This window comes from Ambystoma mexicanum, chromosome 7q, assembly GCF_040938575.1.
Source record: "Ambystoma mexicanum isolate Mex_15411 chromosome 7q, UKY_AmexF1_1, whole genome shotgun sequence".
NCBI classification, from domain to species: domain Eukaryota; kingdom Metazoa; phylum Chordata; class Amphibia; order Caudata; family Ambystomatidae; genus Ambystoma; species Ambystoma mexicanum.
In genome coordinates, this window is record NC_090941.1 from 578752730 (window position 1) to 578766136 (window position 13407).

The following is a 13407-nucleotide window of genomic DNA, read 5'->3' on the forward strand; positions in this document are numbered from 1 at the left end:
GAGGGCCAGGGGCGAGGGTCATGACACCGCCGGTCTTCTTCCGGACGAGGAAGTACCGTGAGTACACTCCGGAGCCCCATAGCCTTTTTGGGATGAGTTCAATGGCTCCCTTTCTTAGCATTGCTCGTACCTCCAGAAGTAATTGTTGGATGTGGTTTTACTTCCTGGCCATGGGTGGTATGCGGGGGCACCTTCTCTGAAATTCCAGGGTGTGCCCGCGGGCCAGGGCATCCAGCACCCAACGGTCAGTAGAGATGGACTCCCACACGCTGACGAATTTCGCCAGCCGGCCTCCCATTGGGGTGCAAGGGTGGGGGCCCGACGCCACGGCCGGTTCAGTCCTGTTTCGTCATGGCCTTGCCGCCTTGGCGACGACGACGCAAACCTCCTTTCTTGCTGCGTCCTCTGTAGGCTTCCTGCGACGAGGAGCGGGCCGCTTGGCGGTACGATGAGGAACTGCCACCGAATCCTTTGGAGGCACCTCAGTGTCTGCCTTGATCGCCTGCAGTGAATCGTCCATTGTCTTGCCGAACAGGTTGTTTCCGTCAAAAGGGCATGTCCAGAACCCTGGTCTGCACGTCCTGGTGGCAGTCGGTGGCCTTAAACCAACAGCGTCGGCAAAAGCAAATGCGGTTGCCCATCTGACGAAAGCCAGTGTCGGCGATGTCCGTGGCCACCATAATGGCGTGGTCCAATGCCACCTCACCTCCCTGTAGGATTTCTAGGGCCTCAGCCCTCTTGTCGTCCGGGAGGAAGTCCAGCAGGGGAGCGATCTTGAACCACAGCTCCCTGTCGTAACATGCCACGATCGCGAGGGCGTTGGCCGCTTTAATAGTCGTTGCCGCCGACGAGATGACACGTCGTCCCATGGCGGCCAGCTTCTTCCCCACGCCGTCCGGCAGGAATGTTGAAGTTGAAGCCGTCGCCCCTGCCGCTTTCTTCTTGGCCGCCGTGGAGACCACTGAATCCGGGGACGGCTGTGCCCTGAGGCACATAGGGGCGGAGTCTGGGACCCGGTACTACTTCTTGTACCGGTCTCTCTTACCAGGGGCCGTCTTCAGGAGCACCAGCCCCTCGTCCCAGATGTCGTCCAGTAATGGGACTGCGAGAACAGTCTTACTCTTGGCCTCCCACCATTGGGGGCAGAGCTGGAAGAGCTCAGATGCCCTAGCGATCATGGCGTGAGAGGAGCCAATTTCGTCGGGGCGGGGGGGGGGTGAGCGGGTGGTGATGGGAGGTCCAGACCGTCGTCGTCCATCCCCGTAGTCGCTGTCTCCGTTCCTGTCTCATCCCTCGGTGGAGGGGAAGGAGGTGAAGGCCGAGAAGGCTGTGAAGGCTGGACAGGAGGAGAGGGATGGATTCGCCTCTGCTTGCCCGGTGGGCCTCCCGACGGTCCAGGCTCCGCTGGAGCAACCTGAATAGCCATCAAGATCGCTCCTGAGTTGTCTTGTGGCATAGGCACCTGTTGCGATGGGAGCGACCGTTGGGGAAATGGATCCTCCCTCTTCTCCACAGTCCGCGGCTCCTCGTCGGCACCACCATCGATTCGTCCGCCTCGTCGGGAGCCGTCGCGTAGGACCGGACCTCCTCGAACTTCTTGTCCAGGATCTTTGTGATGCCAGCTAGCTCATCTTCAGAGGTGATATCTGTGTCTCTAATGTCTACCGTGCCTCCCCTCTTTCTCTGCCCGGGGTTTCACGGGTGTCTTATCGATAGGCTGAAAAGAGGATTCCCTCCGTGGTGGCAGGGAAACTGTAGGCCCGGAGGTCATCTACACTGGGATAGCCTCTGCAGGCTTCGCCAAGGCCGCCACGACTCCCTCAATCGAGGCCTTAGCCGGGTGAATCAGGGCCTTCGCGACTTTGGGCGCACCTGAGGCCTTCACCTTGGGGGAGGGTCGCTGCCTCACGCTCCCCCTGGGCCGCCGCCGTCGGGATCGACCGGGACTTCTCCCAAAGCTTACCTGGGTTCTCAGACTTCCTTTTCCCTGAGCCAGAGCGTTGGCTCGTGGTTGATGGCGTCGGTGACATCGTGCCCTGCCTGGCAGCCAAAGAGCCCGACCCAACTGCGCTCCCGGTGCCCGCGGACTCGTGGTGCTTTGCCTTCTGTTGGGCCCCCGTCGCCGGAGCGCCCTCAAAGGTCTTAGAAGACCGCTCTGACTACTTCTTCTTCTCACCTGCTGCTGGGCTCTTCCCCTCCAGCCAGTTGGTGAGTCGAGTATGATGATCCCTCATTGTCCGTTCTGACATATTCTTACAAAATGCACAGTCCTTTTCCACGTGCAATTTGTCGTCGTGCAGGCAGTAGAGGCACTGAGAGTGCTCATCTTCCTTGAAGACATTTTGTAAACCGCATCCAGGGCAGCTCCTGAAAAGCTTGGATCCGGGTGTTGTGTTTCCTTTGTCCTGGGCCATGTCCACGTGGGGTAGGCCCCAAAGATCTTCCGGGAATCCTCCAAGAAGCGAAACTCGATGAAAACTCACCCTTGAGGGGCGTAGGAAAATCCAAAAATGGTCCCCAATGATCAGAAGTAGAAACAGGGAGCTTGAGCCTCGATTGACCAAAAAAAAGAGAGTAAACTCTTTGAAAAATCACAAAACGCAGTAAAAGTTCGAGAGCTGTAGCACGAGGACTCCCAACACTTGAATGTGCTGTAAAAATCAGAAGATGGCTGCTAGAGGAGGGGCTTAGGTAGAGAGCAGTCATTGGCTGGGGGCAGTATGACCCGGAGACCAGTGATTGGTTATTAGGAGAAAGACAGTTCAGAAACGAAACTGAAACTGATTTGTTCTTTACCGAGGATTCCCAGCCTGACGACGGGGAATATTCATGAGCATGTGAATCCATGCCAGACCCCAATGCTGGAGAACCCAATTATGGCTCTCTAGCTATGCCAACAATTCCTGCTATAAGATCTTGACCAATACATCACATGCCTATATCTAATACTGTGCTTATACAATTACATGGGTTCTCTTTCCTTGTTAGATCTCTCTACTTCTATATCCTCTCACACTTACCTCTAACCCCCTGAGTGTGTCCCTTATGTACGGTGCTCTGTTGGGTTCTATGTGAAAATGTCCCCAGGAAAATGTAGTCAAAGAAATGTAGTATTCCTACATTCCTAAATATTCTAATAACTCTAATTAGCACCCGGGGTGGGGGGTGCAGCCAATCAGGTTCCTTGGATCACAGGCTGAAAGTGCTGATCTCAGCCCATGTTCCATGGAGCCCAATGCTGCTTTCCCTACCCCGGAGCACCATCTTCTTCCTACCCTCCCATTCCCTTCATTTATTTTGAAACCCCAACCCCCATCCCCAGCCCCACTTACCCGACTGTGGCGCCAGCTGCGCCTGCCGCAGCTTCACTTCGTCTCCCTTTTCCGGCACCATGGAAATGGAAGCCCCATCTTCCAGATCCATGGCAGCAATCTTGTGGCAGTATTTTCATTCAAGTAACAGGACTTGCACGGCATTCCGTTCCTTGAATGAAAATACATTTTTCCTCACACACCGGGTTTCTCATCCAGAAACCTGAGGTGCTAATAGCCTTAACACCCTCTCCACCGTGCTGGATGGGGTGTTGACGCCATAATACAATCCTTATTCTACCCTGAACTCTCCCAGAACACTAACCCTTCAGTGCGCAAAAGGATTTTATTTGCATGTTACTCAATAGAAAATAAATAGAACATGAACAGTGAACCTATCTCCAACCCCAGCAGCAGCTCGCCACAAATAACCCTTGGACTAACCCAACACCTTGCTCTAATACTAATCTTAGCCTTACCCTAAACTGCAACTTTACCACTTACCCTAATGCTTACAATACCCTAACCACTAGGTGTATCCTAACTGCTGTCCTATACCAAAATCACCAGTCTCCCACTTCCCTACCCCTTTCTTCAACAATTACAAAAACATTACTCTATTTGCCCTAGCCTTGCAATAACCCCTACCCTTAATCTACCCTAATGACTAACAAAACCCCAACATCTTTACTTTAACCCATTTCCTAACCCTAAACCAGGCAAACACAAGAACACTAAACCCTCCTTAACCCTAACAATTACCTACCAGCACTACATCACTACATTTTTTGCTACGTTGTAGTTGTATGTATGGACTACTTTTTGGTTGCCAACGTTTTCACTGGATACCCTCTGTTGCTTCCCAGCTAGGTTCAGGCTTTATAAATCCCATACATGCATCCCAGAATCAGTGTATTCACACACCACGTAGACAGGATGGCTTTTAACAGAAAGAGGCAGATTCTATTGTGATTTTAAAAACTGTTACCTCGTTTTCAGGTTAACGTTTCAGGACTGCTGTTGACAAACCCTCTGGGTCTGGTGCGTCCGAGACGTTCAGATCGCCAACTGCTTTTAGCTCTTGTACTGCAATTTCTATCAGTCTTTCACTGTTGTACTTAAATCTTAAATTGTTCAGGGCCACTTGAGGCAACTTTAAAATATCCGAAAATAATTTTCGTCCACAAAGTAACAGTATGGGATAATGGTTTAATTCTCAGCGGCCTCGAATCCCACTCTTTTCCCGCCACTGTGCTACACTACTTTCAAATCCTCTTTGATTCTGTTTCCTGGCCCACTTTACTTTCTTTTATACTTATGGTTTAGGTTATCAGTTATCGAGACATTTCTTCTCAACCACTGCAAGTTATTATCATGCATTATTTGACTCAATTATTTTTACAGACCTTGAGACAGTAAAGTGGCCAACTATCTTCTCCCCCATCTTGCCATCAATTCAAACCATTCATCAGGCACATTTGCCAAATACAACAAACAATCCACTGTGCCTACTAAAACCTTTTTTTTACCAAACTGCCCACTAGTTCCAAACTAATGTCTGCCCACACAATGTTTTGTCCATCTTTTAGTTTAGTGGAGGAGCAGGCCACGTATTTCATAGTTCCCACCGGTCACCTAATCATTACCATTAGGGCTGCATGCTCTATGGGGACCCACAAAGAAGCTTGGGCAAGTCCCAAATAAAACTAGTCTCACAAACAAATTTGATGAGAGTTGGAATAATGATCGAGACTGACAGAATATCATCTCTAAACCAACCACTGACATGGCATACCCCATTTGCTTACATACCTTTCACTAGAGGATCTTGTCCTCACAAACTGAGGAATCGGGATACTTGAAAACATGCATATACATTTTTCTTTTTTTTTTAAAGATTCATTTTCAACTGAAATTCCAGAAACATTAAGTAAGGCCTGATGTAGTTAGAGGTTTACCAGCAACTCGGATATTACCTCTTGGCCCCTTAATGGTCCCTTGGATAAAAACGTTGGCAAATGAAACTCAGCCAACTGAATTTGTTACTAATTTACTCGCTTGATATCATCCCTTAGGGCATGACTGGGATGTATGGGCACAGAGCTAAAACTCCATGTCCCTTGTAGCAACACAAAATCTTGCCCACACAAAGATTCCAAAAACTCCATATCGCCCAGCTTCCTTTCCAGCCCAGTTACACTTGAGGAGTGCAAACGTAGACCTGTGGGGGAAAGGCTAAGAGCTCTCATTACGGAATATGAAATCTACTACCAAGATGTGCCACTTGGATCTCCATCACCTACCTCCCAATCCTCTACCATTTCCATTTAATGAAAACATCTACATCACCACCACAGCAGTTTACAATTCAGCCTGAAGTTCCTGGGAAATGCCCCAAAATATCATATATATAATGCTGAATGCACTGTTATTGCGCATGCGGCATTATATAAAATGCAGAATTGAAAAATAGCGAACTAGGTAAGTGGGGGGGTGGGGGTGTCCCACGCACCCCTAGTTTGATATTTTCGGATTCGGGGGTCAGAGGGGTGTCCCCCGCATGCATTCAAAAGGGACATGGGGGGTAGAAGGGGGGGGGTTCAAAACAACACAGACCGAAGCGCTTGAGTTGCAAAATTCGATCAAGTCGGATTTGCAATGTTGCAACTCAAGCTTTTCGGATTCGTTCTTTTAACGTAAATCCAAGTTCCTGCATCAATTATTACTGGCATCCAAGTGAACAGATCAAATAGAAAACTATATGGCCCTTAGATTTACATGGTTTCTCTAAGAATTGATGCAGACTATTTATTCAGTGAACGAACTGGACAGTGGATGTGGAACAAAAAAAAGACGTTGGTACCTTTATTCAATTGTTGCAACTACTTTGGCAGCATTTCTAAGTCAACGGCCTGTGAGTTAATCACTAAGCTACCAGATCACATGCAAGGAACACAGAACCAAAGCTTGCTTTAAGGACAATTTCTCAAGCCTTTACATGGCTTTTCTAGTTTTAGGGTTTTGCCACTATCATTATTAGTTTCATTCAACTAACCACATCCTTCCTGTGACCAAGATTATTACAGTGCACCAACACAACCTTCTTTTTCTCAAGCTTTGTTTTGCAATATTGTTCTAGAGGTAAAGATGCTTCGGTGTGGTCTAGTTGGTGGCTTTAAATCTTTCAAAAAAGTTTCATTTTACCCTATTCTTTTTTATTCTATGACAAAGGACTTTGCCAAGACAGTCAGGAAAGAATTCTAGGAGTCGGAGGACTGTACCTGTCAACATTACGTCTGCAGAATAATTACCAATATTTTCAAGCTTCTCAGAGTTAGAGTCCATTTCTTGTATTGCTTGTCAGTTAAACCTGCCTCTTTTCAATTCTTTTCCATGCACATACTAGGGCTATGAAATAGCTTAGCGTGTCCCTCTTTTCTTCCCCATTGATTCTTCTTCCTCCTACTTTCCCTACGTTGTTGGCAAATTTCTAGTCACACTGGTTTCTGTGGTCTTTACCTTTATGAGACTCACCCCCGCATTGCTAACTTGATCAACCTTCTCTCATATAACTTGACTGATCCCTCGTGTCTCCAAATCTATCCCTTCTTTCTTGTTAACTTGATCATTCTTCTCCCCATATCCATTTCCTGCGCTATCGCCAAATCATCATTCATCATTATGCCCTCCTCAGCATTGTCATTCACTTATTAACTCTGGGGCCTTACCCCTCCACCCCCATTGTTTTTGTTAGTGTTACTTCAATGATTTTCATGAATGTAACACTTTTGGTATAGTTTAGATCCTCAATTCATTATGTCTTTTTCCATTTCAAATACATTAATTACATTTTCTCTATTAAACCAGCTGCATTACTTATGGATTACTTGATGGTACAACCTGTGCAAAACAACTTCACACCGATTAAGTGTACTCACTAAATTAGTAGCATACAAAGGAATTTGGACATTGGTTAGGATTCATTTGCGTGCAGCTTGATTCTTTCAATTCATACTCACCTTTCTGATGTGTTTTGTGTTACTACCTGTTCATTTTTTAAATCTATGTGAGGGTTTCTGTTTAGGGTGAGCATGCAGGTGGGGCTTGTACATTCCGATTTAAATTATTTACGGACTAATCAATTCAGGTGTTCTTGTAGGTGTTACCAATGATTATCAGATGGGCAAAAACACAATTCTGAAAGAGCTTCCAGAAACAATTTTCAAGTTTACTGAAGAAAACGTACCTTGAACCCTTTATTGAAGAGGAAGATAAGTTGCTTATCCACCTTCAAAAGCAACCAGCAACTGACAACTCACACGTTTCTACAGCACTCCATTGCCTCCACAGCTCTTCGACCCAAAACATTCTCCAAAAATCCTACCCACAACAGTCCCAAGATCTAGCAATATAGTCGGAGAAGGAAATTAAGCGAGAGAGCTGCCACCCACTGAAAAATCCAACAGAGAAACATTGTGGGAGGATTGGAGAATTGGAGAATATCATAGCCCCGCACCAGTCATATTGTGAGAGCAGTGGCTGCCAGTACATGCAGCAAGTACCCGAGAGCTATGGCGAAAGAGGGAGCTGTATGTACAATCAACTGTAACCCTCCCTCACAAAACACCAACAAGAAGGCTATTTGGCAATCTCTTGCACCCTTCAATATGAACTGTGGGAAATGTTAGAAGGAAAAATGACTTATCATAACGTTCTTTCTATTGAGTTTTCTCCCGCAGATTCCTCATCTGATATATCTTCATCCAGCTATGCTGCTCGGAAAATTCTTCGACAGGGGAGTAGTGGACCTCGACTCTGCCATCCATCTGTCTTGCTCAGTTGTCCACTACGGACGTGACGCCGGGTATCATATATATTCCACATCACTTTGACCTTTACGTCAGTTCCCCCTTTTTCCCCCAAGCTCAACCACTGCAGAGAAAAACAGTAAGGGAAGAAGGCTAAGCAGCCAATAAGAGGTTAACAACAATCATCCCCACGGGGTGAAAATACTTGCTGGAAAGACTTGCATACTGGTCGGAATCAAGAAAAAAAAATATTGATTGAGAAAACATGCGGCTTGCTAAACAGAAACGGTCACCTCAGGAACATCACCAGGTGTCTACTCACCCAAGATGGACGCGCACCAACTGCCAACGCTTTCTGAGCATGGGATGGATGGGATGGGTGATGAGGAATCTGCAGGAGAAGAATCCATAGAAAGAACACTACGGTAAGTAATTTCTCCTTCAATGGATTGCCTTTCTCACGCAGATTCCTCATCTGATAGACTCCCCAAGCAGTGGAACAACAGAGGCTGGCAGAAAGCTCACAGTAACAGATTTTAAGCACTGCCCTGCCAAAACAGGCAGCAGCCCCACGGGCAACATCCAGACTGTAGTATCTGGTAAACATATGAAGTGAGGTCCACGTTGCCGCATGGTAAATATCCCTAACTGGGACCCCCCCTTTACAAGGCTGTAGATGTGGAGACCCCTCTAGTCGAGTGTGCCCTCATGCCAGAAGGCAGCTCCCTGTCTGCAGACTGATAGCATTCCGCAATGCACAAGTTAATACACAGGGATGGCATCTGGTTGGTCACAGCCAGGCCTTTCCGGGCTAGAGAGTAGGCCACAAATAGCTGATCAGATTTACGAAATTCTGACATCCTTACGATGTAAAAACTCAAAGCCTTTTTTGGATCCAACCAATGGAAGTGCTCATCTTCCCTAGAAGGGTGCAGCAATGGGTAAAAAACCGGCAGGTATATGGCTTGTGAAAGGTGAAATTCAAGTACCACCTTCGGCAGGAACCACAGCCTTACTTTAAGTGAGACCTTTTCCCAAAACAATTACAAACGTTGGGCCAAAAGCCTGAAGATCGAAGATAGGCGTGTCTCCTCAATGCCACATGCGATTCCATTGAACGGCCTATGCAGTTGCCCACGTCCAGGTACATTTGCAGCGACTGCCTGGCCACCCCCTTCCCATTTTCCACCAGCTGTACAAATCCGTCTCGCATCTCCCCATCAGGGATGTATTGGGTTGCCTGTTGACTGCCTTCCAGAGGCCGAAATAATATTTGGCAAATCCACAGGCTATGTTAGTGGCTTTCATAGCTATGCTGCCAGACGTGAATACTTTCTTGGTGGAAACTGTAGCTGCCTGCACAACAAGTCTGCCTGGCGAAGGGCGAGAATAGAAAAATTACAGGTTTTCCTCTTGCCGGCCTGTACTTCTTGGTCATAGTGGTGCTGTCCGGAGGAACAGAGCAGGGAGGAATAGAGCAGGGGTGACTGGATCGGTAATCAGCGGGTTCAGTAGCATATGTCTCTAAGTAACTGGGCCCTCGTCCAGGATGTCTATCAATTCATATTCCTGGCTGGCACTGCCACAGCATTCAGCCCTAAAGTGTTGACCACCCCATCCACTAGTGACCATAATTTGTCATGGGTATGGGTCGAATTCCACATCAGGGCATGTGCCCAGGCCGCTGGCATCATGGACCCCTTGTGCCAATGCCAGGAGATCTACAGTGACGTGATCTGCTTGGTTGTCATCGAAATAGTCGACGCCCCCGTCCCTGCATACACAGGATGTCACCTTGGTCCTCTCCACCATCGGCGCCAAAGATAGGCGCCGTGGAGCTGATGAAATCGATCCGGGAGAGTGAGACAAAAGATCCATCACTGATTGTCGGCGCCACAGGCTTATCCCTCAACGTCGATGGAATGACTGTCAGTGTCGAATAGGGCTTGGGTGCCGAGGAGGCGTCCGAGATGCCCAAACCCTGCGGCTCACGGTAAAGCTCCGGCATCAAGGGTTTAGGTGCCTTTCTCGGCGTCGAGTCGAAGGCTTTTCTGATGTTTCTCTTTTTCTTTTTCGGGGGTAGGCCCCTCAGTCTCAGCCTCAGAGGACCAGACGACGCAAGATGGGCAGCCTGCTCACGCACAGACTTTGGGTTCATCTCCACACGACGCACAACCCTGTGTTATGACCCATGCAGAGGCACCACACACAGATGTTGTATAGATTGGTCACTGACATCTTAGAGTGGTAATAAGTGCACCATTTAAAACCTGAAATCTGAGGCGCGGACATCTTGCGGTCGAGAATAAAGCTAATCTGATAAAAATCCATCTAAAAATAGTCAAAGACTCCATAACAGCAGCGTGTCTCGCGCGCGTGATGTGCTATTTATAGAACGTCACGTCCGGAGCCGACGATAGAGCACCAATCGAGACTGATCGACAGCCGAGTCGAGGTCCAGTATGCCCCCTGTCGAATAATTTTCCGTGCAGCGGAGCTGGATGAGGATATCTATCAGATGAGGAATCAGGTGAGGAATCTGCCGGAGAAAGGCAATCCATTGAATCACAGATTTACTTGTCACATCTCTGTTTAAAAACTCAGCTTTTCACCTTAACCTGGACCCCTTCGACTTGCCAGGTATTTGTCCTTGCCACACTACCCAGCTGCTTGTTACTATGCATGATAATTGCCACTTGGTTAATGTACCTGTATTACCATTGATATTGTATGTTGAAACTATGTCTGTATAACACTAGGTTGACTAGTAGTCTTGTACCTGTAACCAATAACTGCTTGTTATTATATATGATAATTGCCACTTGGTTAATGTACCTGGTTTAAAATTGATATTGTACGATGAAATTATGTCTGTATGACACTAACTTGACTAGTAGTCTTGTACCTGTAAAAGCGCTTCAATGCCTCCGGGCTGTATGCGCGCTATACAAATGAAATAAATAAATACAATGTACAGGAAGCAATGGCACATTACAAGAACATGGCAGTGCCCAATAATTTCTTACAGACCCTGGGGATGCCACCACAAAAATAGACGTATTTGCCCCCCAATTTTGGAACCATCTGGTAGCAGCAGAGGCACAATACTATGCTCAAGAATGTAGATTTGCCTCACTGTTCCATCTACTTGGGGCAGTAGCCTGCCATATACTAGAATCTACAACATTTCATGAATCCTAACCATGACAGTTGTGTTACCTTCTACATTGTTACGTTTTTGAAGGCTAAAAACATTGGAGCTCATGATGAGTGTTTCTGGTAACCAAGAACCCCTCAAATATTGTACCCAGTGACAAAGTTACCTGATTTGTTCACAGTCTACAATTTGCAGCATTCAAGATGTTTTGGGCTACGACTCCCATGATAACTCACCACTAAATATGCTTACTAGTGCTGATGGGATTTGTAGCCTAAAACATTTGGAGAGCCAAATATTGCAGACACTGGTACTAAGGGTTAGGGATAGGATAAACATAATACCACTATTCCCTATGTGAGGTAGGGTGTCCTGGGGGCATGGAGGATACCTGTGTTTACCTCACCCTCTCCGAAGAGAGTGGCAGAGACTTGTCACATTGTGCACAACACTTTGCATGGGTGCCCGGAAAAAGTAATTGAGTTTTGATAGAGCAGAGAGTTTAGAATGGGGACCGTGTAAAAGCAGGTCCTGTATAGAGGTCTCTGTCATGCACTCACACTGATGGTGTTTGCGAGCCCCGAGCACAATCAAACCTGTTTGTGAGTGCAGAGACTCACAAACACAATAACACAGCAAAGAATTCAGCTCCTCTCTGCAGACTTAGCACATGTGTGAGAATAAGATTCAAGTTGATGGGCTCGAATTATTATCAGCTTGATTTGCAGAGCCATGTAGTCTAACATGCAAGTTAAATACCACCCTCAAAATCAAAGCTAGCAATCCAATGAGTGAAACTATTGTGAGATGCAGAGGGGAGCACCCCTTCCCTAAAAAAGAGGTCAAGTTTGCAACCTGCGGTGGGTGTCTGGAGACAGCAGAAGGGCAGAGAAAGAGCATGGTGAAGGAGAGATACGTGAAGGAGGAGAAATGGTTTGGAAACATCTAGAAGAGTTGTGGCGAAAGTAGAAGGAGGAGATTGAATTAAGACCAGAGGTGGTGGTGACAGGTTCAGAGGAGGCGGTGGGAACAAATTTGGAAGAGATGCAGAAAAAGCAGAAGACGTGATAGAACAGAAGAAGGAACTAGTGCAGAAGGTAGTGAAATAGCAGGAGGAAGAGCAGAGATCCTCACAGGATGGAGAGGTGGAAGAACAGCCAAAGGTGTTAACAGTTGAGGGAGATGTGATGATACATCTAGTGGAGGCTGTGGTGAGACGACCAAAATAAAGGTGGCTGAGATAGCAGGAGTAGGAGTTAGTATGCCCAGTAGTATCTGCAAAGAACAGGAAAAGTAGGAGGAGAAACTTAGATTCAGAGGAGGAGGGAGTAGAAACACCATGAGAGAGAGATGAGGAAGCATTGCTTGGATAGGTGAAGTCAGAGAGGGAAGGTAACCCAGATTCAGCCAACATTTGAAGAACCAGTAATGATGGGAGGAGGTATGAGCACCTGCCGAAGTGACGAGGAGGTGACAGGAGTTTAGAAGAAGAAGAGAGGTACTAAAGAAGAGAAACAGAAGGAAGAGACCGTGAGATATGAGACGGTTACGGAAGGCACAAGGAGGACACCCAAGAGGGGATGCTGGGAATTAGCTAGAAACCCCCATGGCTGGCGATAGTAATCCCTCCATCCAACAGCCAATGACCAGATGAAGAGTTTGTGGATTGTACTCAGTGGCCTCCACCCTCATCCTTGTCGTCTACAAGATTTGGGCCTTGGCGAAAGTCAATCCCTGGACGATGACCACAAGGAAACACTAAAGAAGCAGAGATATCGAACAATAGGACAAGAACTGCAGGGTGACCCTTAACCCACTCTGAACTCTGAGTGACTTAAAACCACCTAAGGTTTGTCAGGAGGGATCCTGTGCTTTTGAGACTATTGAATCCAGGAATTGGCCTTCGCATCCTTTACTCCTCTGAATCCCAAGGCGAAACCATCAGATTATTTTGTTTGTGATTACTGGTCTTTCGTGTTAGCTTGAAACTCCATAAACTGGACCATGGGAAACGGAGTTATCCTGACCATCCTTCACATTACGATCAAGCATCCATTTTATTATTGTGTCCAAATTTATTTATAAAAACACTCCAAACATTTTATATCTCGGGTGGCTAGATCAGGGGCAA